A 10707-nucleotide genomic window follows, 5' to 3' on the forward strand; every position below is an offset into this window, starting at 1 on the left:
GACGGGCGCTGTTCTCTGCGCGAAGAGGGTGGAATATGTGCCAATCATCCATAGCATGACAATGTTCCTCCCTCGGAGCGGGGACAGGACCTAAGAGTACGCCTTGAGCCTGGTGAGGAACCAGAACCGGGCACTCAGTATCTCGGCCTGGTGTGTTGCCGGCAGCAGAAAGGAGAAGCTAGGTGAAATGGAAGGATGGAGGTTACACTTATACATAGACAACGAGTCGTATAAGTATGTCCGGGCCGAGAGCTTCCGCCTGTTCTACAGGTACAGCACGGTCGTCATGCGGCCCTACAAGCCTGCTGACACCGGGAGCAAGGAAGCCAAAACGCCTGCGACTCCACAGGGCAAGGGCGTCGATAACCAGGCAGTGCCGGAGACCGCCCCGGAGGAAACAAGGATGGAGGTGGACGATTTGTCGGAGCAGCCCTGCGGGAGCAGGTCTGGACAGGCAGTGCCAGCAACGACCACTGACGTCCCCGAAGATGGCCGGAACACGGAGCTACCCTCAACGCAGGAGCTCCTAGACGGTTGACGGCGGGGTAGAGGATCTCTCTTTCCTCGAGCCCAGTTTATGATGGCCGACAACATGGAAATTGCCTAAGTGAACCTGTATCATGCGGCGGCAGCCTCAGCTGTCATAACAAGCAGGTTTACTGCGGAGAAACTGGGCACACTGCTGATCCAAGAGCCTTGGGTCTATAAAGGAGAGGTAAAGAGCCTCAAGACGGAGGCAAACAAAGTAATCTGGGACATCTCTAGCGAGAGGCCTAGGACGTGTATAGTTGTCAGAAGCAATATTGATTTCTTTTGCATTTCAGAGTTTCTGACGCAGGATTTGGTGGCGGTACAGGCTAGGGATACTGAGGGCAAAGACTTCGTCCTGGCCTCAGCATACTTTCCAGGAGAGGCAGAAACGGCACCCTCGGAGGCGGTGGAAAGGCTGGTTAGAGCACTGCAGACTGCACAAGCTCCCCCTTATCATCGGTTGCGACGCGAACGCTCACCATACGGAATGGGGCAGCACCGATTGCAACGTGAGAGGTGAGTCACTATTAGAATATGTAGTAGGCAGTAATTTAGCGATAGAGAATGTAGGGTGTGAACCCACATTCATAACTATAAGCAGGAGGGAAGTGTTGGACATCACCCTCAGTAATGAACCTGCAACTGGGCTGGTCTCGCAGTGGAGAGTCTCAACGAAGCCCTCCCTGTTGGACCATAGAATTGTAAGGTTTGCGCTGAGGGCAGGGGTCAAGCTATTCCCTCCTAGACGCAACCCTCGAAGGACCAATTGGAGTGCCTTCAGGGAGAGGCTAGATGAGGGATTGACAAAGTAACAAAGCTAAACGCACAGGGGTCTGGGAAGAGTATAGGAGCAACCTGACAGTGTACAATAAAGAGATCAAGTCTGCTAAACAGGCTAGCTTTAGAAGATTCTGTGAAAACGTCTCCTCCACACCAGAAGCTGCCAGGCTGCACAAAGCTTTGGCTAAAGGGAAGACGGACAAAGTGCTAGAAATCAAAAGGAATGACGGCACTTTCACGACCAGCGCGGAGGACAGAGCTACAGAGCTTTTGCGTGCTCACTTCCCGGAGACTATTCCGGTTTACCGTTGTCTACCCGTAACTGAACACAGGCCATCCCGCATTGATTGGACTATCGCTAAACAATTGTTTACTGCGGACTCGATCAGGTGAGCAATGGTTTAAGGTTTAAGTCTCCGAGAGTGGACGGCATCTTCCCAGCGCTTCTACAACAGGGTGAGCAGATCCTGTTGCCACACCTGATTAGGCTGCTGAGGGAGAGCCTAGCCTTGGCCTACATCCCTGAATCATGAAGGACAGCTGAGGTAATCTTCATACCGAAAGTAGGAAGGAAGGACTACTCTTTGGCTAAATCTTTCAGGCCAATTAGCCTAACCTCTTTCCTACTGAAAACTATGGAGAAGATAATAGATCGTCATTTAAGGTCGAAGGAGCTGAAGACTGCATCCCTGCATGCGGCTCAGCATGCATACAGAGCTGGCAGATTAACAAACACGGCTCTGTACCAGTTGTCCTCCGAGATAGAGAATTCAATGGAGAAAGGGGAAGTTATGCTATGCGCCTTTTTGGATATCGAGGGAGCTTTTGACAACACATCTCATAGAAGTGTAGCCATGGCACTGGAGGGTAGGAATGTGGCAGCACCGCACTATGGTCGGAAACATCACTTTTCTTGGCCAAAACTATTAAAACTTAAAATAACGGAATTTTTAACTGGAATTTGAAGTTGCAGTATAATTTAAGCGTTTTTGTATAAAATAATTATTTTTTTTTTTTTAATTATCAACATTTAGAATTAAAATTAAAAACAAAATGTTTACATAAAATTTTTGTTTATTTTCTTTCTGAGTTTTTATTTTTTTTAGTTCTAAATGAGAAAATATACGATACTTACGAGTAAATATGTTGTTTCTGGAAATTGAAAACATAATTTACACACATATTTACGAAAATATTAAAATTTTATTAAACTCTTTAATTTAAATACAATTCATTATCCAAAAATGTATTTTCCTGTTCAAGTTCTTCTGAATAATCGTCCTCGTCGCCCTCGTCGTCATCCATATTTTCTAAATTCTCAGCCGCACATGTTTCACCGATATCCTCACAATACAATAATTATATATTATCATAAGGTGGATAAATATTACCGTTACGTTCCTTGCTGGAAGTTCGGATGTAACTGTATTGCCTCTTCGAAAAACTGTTTTCGAGAAGAAATGCTAACGCTTCCTCATCAGACATTACAATAGGTGCTTTTACATCATCGACATATAGCTTCCTAATCTTGGATGGTCTTGATGGACTTTCGATGGTTTCTTTTAAAACAACTGCCAAATCTATTTGTCCTTCTTTTCGAGCCGAAATTGATGCTGCTTGAACTAACAGATTTGTTTCGTTGTGTTCTGACATCGAGAGGTTTGCTGCTTGTCTTCTCTTACTTCGTTTAGATTTCTCAGAGTACTTAAGTTGCGGGCGTCCAGTTAGTGATAAAATTTTTTCACCTGGGCTTAGTTCTACTGTGCAATGAGTCTCTGTGGAAGTTCTTTCTAAATTTATTTGCCTGTTTATTACAGTTTCTGAACAAAGCCAGCCAGAATATTTAATTTTAAAATCATCTAATCTTCTATGACACTTTTCCCACTTTGCAGACAAATTATTGTTAAGCATGCGTGTTTTTTTGTTAAATACTTATAGCATTCATCTGAAATGTTATCGGCTCCACATTTTTGTGTAAAATAATTTATTAGTGCGTCCTTATTTTTTCTTTTCTTCTGCTTGGTCAACCAAATATAAAAAACTGTTGAATTCTGTAAACAAATGACGACTAAAAAAAAAATTTATTGAAAAACCGCAAAAAACCGCAAATCGATATAAACATTTTCAAAAACTAAACACTTCAAAGTAATTTTGGTTTTTAATCTTATGCTTAACACTCCTAAACAAAATGTGTTAAGCTTACTCAAACTTAAAAAATAAAATAAATTTCAAAATGTTAAAGACTTTTGGAAAAAGTTATTTTGTTTTTTAGAGTATCCAACTTTTGAGTATAATATTTTACAAAATTAATAAACTTACCATCACCTTCGTGTTCCATTTAAACTTTTATTTAACACGCTTTGTTTTCAGCTTTAACAAGCAATTGAAGTAAGCACTATAAAACACCGAACGCAATTATGTTTACAAATGAAGCAAACAAATTCAACTTCGATGACTCACCGAATAACGGTGAATTGCATATTACAACAACAAAATTCATTTTTGGTTGTTTTGGAGCGTTGACTACTAGATTTCAGAAACAACAACATATTTCGGGACTGCAAATATTTTGACTTTTGGCCAACGAAATGAAATTTCCGACCATAGTGCACCGGTGCGTAGATGGATAGAGGCGGTACTGCGCACCAGGGTTGCTGAGACCACAGCAGGGGGCACAAAGATTCGCCTCGGCACAAGGCACTCGGCAGAGGGATGCGGCAAAGGGAAAATATTCTCGTCCCAGAGGATGGAGATGATAAGTGGCAACAATCCAATTGCCCTCCTCCCGAAAGACGGGATTACAAAAACAATAAATTTCAGGAATAGGGAAGTTCAAGGTTATCCTCGGCAGCAAGAGCGAGTGGAATGACTCCACTCTTGAGCTGGTGCTGAGGGATAGTACACTGAAGTGGTACACTGACGGCTTGAAGACGTCGGAAGGTATTGGTGCAGGGATCGCAGGTCCACGCACAAGGCTTTTCATACCGATGGGCAGATTCCTCAGTATCTTCCAGGCCGAAGTCTTGGCCATAAGTCGGTGTATAGAGATAAACCTCCATCGCGGCTTTCAAAATCAGCGAAGAACCATAATCAGCGATAGCCAAGCGGCACTAAAAGCGATCTCCGCTTACGAGATCAAATCGCTGCTAGTGCAGGAGTGTAGAGAACGGCTAAACAGCCTATCTGAATTGAACAAAGTACCCCTAATTTGGGTACCTGGTCATAGAGGCATAGCCGGCAATGAACTGGCTGACGAGCTCGCCTGCTCCGCAGCCTCCACAAATATGGTAAGGCCCGAACCGTTTACTGGGGTGGACCCCCACACTATAAAGGAGATGCTCCGTAAGGAAGAGAGAGTGAGTAGAGAAGGTCATTGACAACGGGCGCATGGTATGCTGCATGCCAAGCTGCTAATAGGGGGGTACAACCTTAATAGGTTTAGATCGATAATCAACCTCCCAAGGATTAAACTCAAGCTCTTGGTCGCTTTCTATACCGGCCACTGCAAGTTGAAAAGGCAACTATTCAACCTAGGACTTGCCTCTTGCGCTAACTGCCGGTTCAGCGACAGGGAATCTGAAACCCCGGAGCACCTGCTAATCGACTGCATCGCAGTCTGCAGACGAAGGTCTAAGGCCTTTGGAACCATATTTCCGGATAGGGATAGGGACATCGACTCACTTGCTCCCAGCAAAATACTCGAATTTATCGTTTTGCTGGGGCTCGGTGAGTCCCTGTGAGTTAGGAGAGGGCACAATAGACCCAAGGTCGCAGTGCATACCTCAATTAAATTATATTCTAAAATTCTATGGCTTTATGTCAACTTCAGTAAGATGAAGAAGGTTAACTAACTTAAATATGTGAAGTTAATGTATTTGGAGCAACTCAATATCGATTGCTAAATGTGCATATACAAGAAAATCGACTTTATACCTTAATATAAGATTGTGGAATTCTTCAAAATGCACTGCTTTTTGGCCTAATGTCAACTTCAATAAGATTAAGAAGGTTAATTAACTTAAATATGTGATGTTAATGATTCGAAGGAACTCAATATCGATTGCTAAATGCGTATATACCAGAAAATAGACTTTTTACCTAAATATAAGTTTGTGGCATTCTCTCAAATGCACAGCCGTTATGGCTTTATGACAATTTCAGTAGGATGAAGAAGGTTAATTAACTTAATAATGTGATGTTAATGATTTGAAGCAACTAAATATCGATTGCAATATGTGAATGTACAAGAAAATCGACTTTACCCCTAAATATAAGATAGTGGAATTCTTTCGAATTCACAGCCGTTGTGGCCTTATATCAACTTCAGTAAGACGAAGAAGGTTAATTATTTTAAATATGTGATGTTAGCGATTTGAAGCAACTAAATGTCGATTGCTAAATGCTTATATACAAAAAAAATCGACTTTATACCTAAATTTCATATTGAGGAATTCTTCCAAAAGCACAGCCATTATGGCTTTATGTCAACTTCAGTAAGATTGCGAAGGTTAATTAACTTAGTAATGTGATGTTAATGATTTGAAGCAACTAAACATCGTTTGCTAAATGTGTATAAGCAGAAAATAGACTTTATACCTAAAGATAAGATTGTAAAATCCTTCCAAATGAACTGCCTTTTTGGCTTTATGTCATCTTTAGTAAGATGAAGAAGGCTAACTAATATAAATGTGATAAATTAAAGATTTGAAGCAGCTCAGTGTCGATTGCTAAGTGTGTATATACAAGAAAATCGACTTTATACCTATAAATAAGATTGTGGATTTTTTCCAAATGCACTGTCGTTATGTCTTTATGTCAACTTCAGTAGGATGAAGAAGGTTAATTAACTTAAATATGTGAAGTTAATGGTTTGGAGCAACTCAATATAGATTGGTAAATGGGTATATATAAGAAAATCGACTTTATGCCTAAATATATGATTGTGGAATTTTTCAAAATGCACTGCCGTTATGGCTTTATGTCAACTTCAGTAAGATGAAGAAGGCTAACTAACTTAAATGTGTTATATTAAAGAATTGAAGCAACTCAATGTCTATTGCTAAATGTGTATATACAAGAAAATCGACTTTATACCTAAAGATAAGATTGAAAAATCCTTCCAAATGAACTGCCTTTTTGGCTTTATGTCATCTTTAGTAAGATGAAGAAGGCTAACTAACATAAATGTGTTAAATTAAAGATTTGAAGCAGCTCAATGTCGATTGCTAAGTGTGTATATACAAGAAAATCGACTTTATACCTAAATATAAGATTGTGAAATTCTTCAAAATGCACTGCTTTTAGGCCTAATATCAACTTCAGTAAGATTGAGAAGGTTGATTAACTTAAATATGTGATGTTAATGATTCAAAGCAACTCAATATCGATTGCTAAATGCGTATATACCAGAAAATAGATTTTTAACTAAATATAAGTTTGTGCCATTCTCTCAAATGCACAGCCGTTATGGCTTTATGACAATTTCAGTAGGATGAAGAACGTTAATTAACTTAATAATGTGATGTTAATGATTTGAAGCAACTAATTATCGATTGCAATATGTGTATGTACAAGAAAATCGACTTTACCCCTAAATATAAGATAGTGGAATTCTTTTAAATGCACTGCCGTTATGGCTTTATGTGAACTTCAGTAAGATGAAGAAATCTAACTAACTCAAATGTGTTAAATTAAAGATTTGAAGCAGCTCAGTGTCGATTGCTAAGTGTGTATATACAAGAAAATCGACTTTATACCTATAAATAAGATTGTGGATTTTTTCCAAATGCACTGTCGTTATGTCTTTATGTCAACTTTAGTAGGATAAAGAAGGTTAATTAACTTAAATATGTGAAGTTAATGGTTTGGAGCAACTCAATATCGATTGGTAAATGTGTATATATAAGAATTACCTTAAATATGTGAAGTTAATGATTTGAAGCAAATCAATATCGATTGCTAAATGTGTATATACAAGAAAATCGACTTTGTACCTAAATATAAGATTGTGGAATTCTTACAAATGCACTGCCCTTATGCCGTTATGGCTTTATGTGAACTTCAGTAAGATGAAGAAAGCTAACTAACTCAAATGTGTTAAATTAAAGATTTGAAGCAACTCAGTGTCGATTGCTAAATGAGTATATACAAGAAAATCGAATTTATGCCTAAATATATGATTGTGGAAATTTTCAAAATGCACTGCCGGTATGGCTTTATGTCAACTTCAGTAAGATGAAGAAGGTTAACTTACTTAAATGTGTTAAATTTTCGACTCACTTGCTCTCAGCAAAATACTAGAATTCATCGATTTCCTGGGGCTCGGTGAGTCCGTGTGAGTTAGGAGAGGGCACAATAGACCCAAGGTCGCAGTGCATACTTCAGTTAAATTCTATTCTAAAATTTTATGGCTTTATGTCAACTTCAGTAAGATGAAGGAGGTTAATTAACTTAAATGTGTGAAGCTAATGATTTGAATCAACTCAATATCGATTGCTAAATGTGCATATACAAGAAAATCGACTTTATACCTAAATGTAAGATTGTGGAATTCTTCCAAATGCACTGCTTTTTGGCCTAATGTCAACTTCAGTAAGATGAAGAAGGTTGATTAATTTAAATATGTGATGTTAATGATTCGAAACAACTCAATATCGATTGCTAAATGCGTATATACCAGAAAATAGACTTTTTAGCTAAATATAAGTTTGTGGCATTCTTTCAAATGCACAGCCCTTATGGCTTTATGATAATTTCAGTAGGATGAAGAAGGTTAATTAACTTAAATATACTAAACTAATCATTTGAAGCAACTAAATATCGATTGCAATATGTGTATGTACAAGAAAGTCGATTTTACCCCTAAATATAAGATAGTGGAATTCTTCAAATGCACAGCCGTTATGGCTTTATGTCAACTTCAGTAAGATGAAGAAGGTTAATTATTTAAATATGTTGAAGTAAATGATTTGAAGCAACTAAATATCGATTGCTAAATGTGTATATACAAGAAAATCGACTTTATACCTAAATATAAGATTGAGGAATTCTTCCAAATGCACTGCCGTTATGGCTTTATGTAAACTTCAGTAAGATGAAGAATGTAAGAGAACTTAAATATGTTAAGCTTATGATTTGAAGCAACTAAATATATCGACTGCTAAATGTATATATACAAGAAAATTGACTTTATACCTAAATATGAGATTGTGGAATTCTTCCAAATGCTTTGCCGTTATGGCTTTATGTCACTTCAGTAAGATGAAGAAGGTTAATTAATTTAAACAAGTGAATAAATAATTTTAAGCAACTCAATATCGATTGGTAAATGTGTATATACAAGAAATTCGACCTTATACCTTAATATAAGATTGTGGAATTCTTCCAAATGCACTGCCGTTATCGTTTTATGTCTACTTCAGTAAGATTAAGAGGTAAATTAACTTAAATATGTTGAATTATTGATTTGAAACAACTCAATATCGATTGCTTAATGTGTATATACAAGAAAATCGATTTAGTACCTGAATATAAGATTGTCGAATTCTTCCAAATGAAGTGCCGTTATGGCTTTATGTTAACTTCAGTAAGATGAAGAAGGTTAATTAACTTATATATGTTAAACTAATGGGTTGAAGCAACACAATATCGATTGCTAAACGAAAATCGACTTTATACCTCAATATAAGATTGTGGAATTCTTCAAATGCACTGCCGTTATGGCTTTATGTCAACTTCAGTAAGATGAAGAAGGTAAATTAACTTAAAGATGTTAAATTAAATGATTTGAAGCAACTCAATATCGATTGCTAAATGTGTATATACAAGAAAATCGACTTTATACCTATAATATAAGATTGTGGAATTCTTCCAAATGCACTGCCGTTATGGCTTTATGTCCACTTCAGTAAGATGAAGAAGGTTAATTAAACTTATTTATGTTCAAGTAATGATTTGAAGCAACTAAATATCGATTGCTAAATGTGAATATACAAGAAAATCGACTTTATATACCTTAATATAAGATTGTGGAATTCTTCCAAATGCACTGCCGTTATGGCTTTATGTCAACTTCAGTAAGATGAAGAAGGTAAATTAACTTAAATATGTTAAATTAATGATTCGCAGCAAATCAATATCGATTACTAAATGTATTATCTACGAGAAAATTCGACTTTATACCTTAATATATGATTGTGGAATTCTTCCAAATGCACTGCCGTTATGGCTTTATGTTAACTTCAGTAAGATGAAGAAAGTTAATTAACTTAAATATGTAATATTAATGATTTGAAGCAACTCAATATCGATTGCTAAATGTGTATATACAAGAAAATCGACTTTATACCTAAATATAAGATTGTGGAATTCTTTCAAATGCACTGCCGTTATGGCTTTATGTCAACTTCAGTAAGATGAAGAAGGTTAATAAACTTAACTTAAATATTTTACACTATTGAAATAAAGCAACTCAATATCGATTGCTAAATGTGTATATACAAGAAAATCGACTTTATACCTCAAATATAAGATTGTGAAATTCTTCCAAAGGCACTGCCGTTTTGGCCTTAGATCACACTTCAGTAAGATGAAGAAAATTAATTAACTTAAATAAATGAAGTAAATGATTTGAAGAAACTCAATATCGATTGCTAAATTGTGTATATACAAGAAAATCGATTTTATACCTAAATATAAGATTGTCGAATTCTTCCAAATGCACTGCCGTTATGGCTTTATGTTAACTTCAGTAAGATGAAGAAGGTTAATTAACTTAATTAATAATTTGAAGCAACTAAATATCGGTTGCTAATGTGTATAGACAAGAAAATCGACTTTATACCTAAATATAAGATTGTGGAATTTTTCAAATGCACTGCCGTTATGGCTTTATGTCAACTTCAGTAAGATGAAGAAGGTTAATTAACTTAAATATGTGAAGTTAATGGTTTGGAGCAACTCAATATCGATTGGTAAATGTGTATATATAAGAAAATCGACTTTATACCTATAAATAAGATTGTGGAATTTTTCCAAATGCACTGCCGTTATGTCTTTATGTCAACTTCATTAAGATGAAGAAGGTTAATTAACTTAAATATGTGAAGTTAATGATTTGGAGCAACTCAATGTGGATATTGCTAAATGTGTATATACAAGAAAATCGAATTTATACCTGAATATAAGATTGTCGAATTCTTCCAAATGCACTGCCGTTATGGCTTTATGTAAACTTCAGTAAGATGAAGAAAGCTAATTAACTTAAATATGTGAAACTAATGATTTGAAGCAACTCAGTATCGATTGCTAAATGTGTATATACAAGAAAATCGATTTTATACCTCAAAATAAGATTGTGGAATTTTTCCAAATGCACTGCTGTTATGGCTTTATATC

The 10707-nt window shown here is 36.8% G+C and overlaps 1 pseudogene; it reads left to right on the forward strand.

Moving 5' to 3' along the window:
• Positions 1 to 580: 580 nt before the first annotated feature.
• On the forward strand, positions 581 to 2970 carry LOC126766653 (uncharacterized; annotated as a pseudogene).
• The last annotated feature ends 7737 nt before the right edge of the window (positions 2971 to 10707 follow it).

Source organism: Bactrocera neohumeralis, unplaced genomic scaffold (assembly GCF_024586455.1).
Source record: "Bactrocera neohumeralis isolate Rockhampton unplaced genomic scaffold, APGP_CSIRO_Bneo_wtdbg2-racon-allhic-juicebox.fasta_v2 ctg1965, whole genome shotgun sequence".
Taxonomy (NCBI): Eukaryota; Metazoa; Arthropoda; class Insecta; order Diptera; family Tephritidae; genus Bactrocera; species Bactrocera neohumeralis.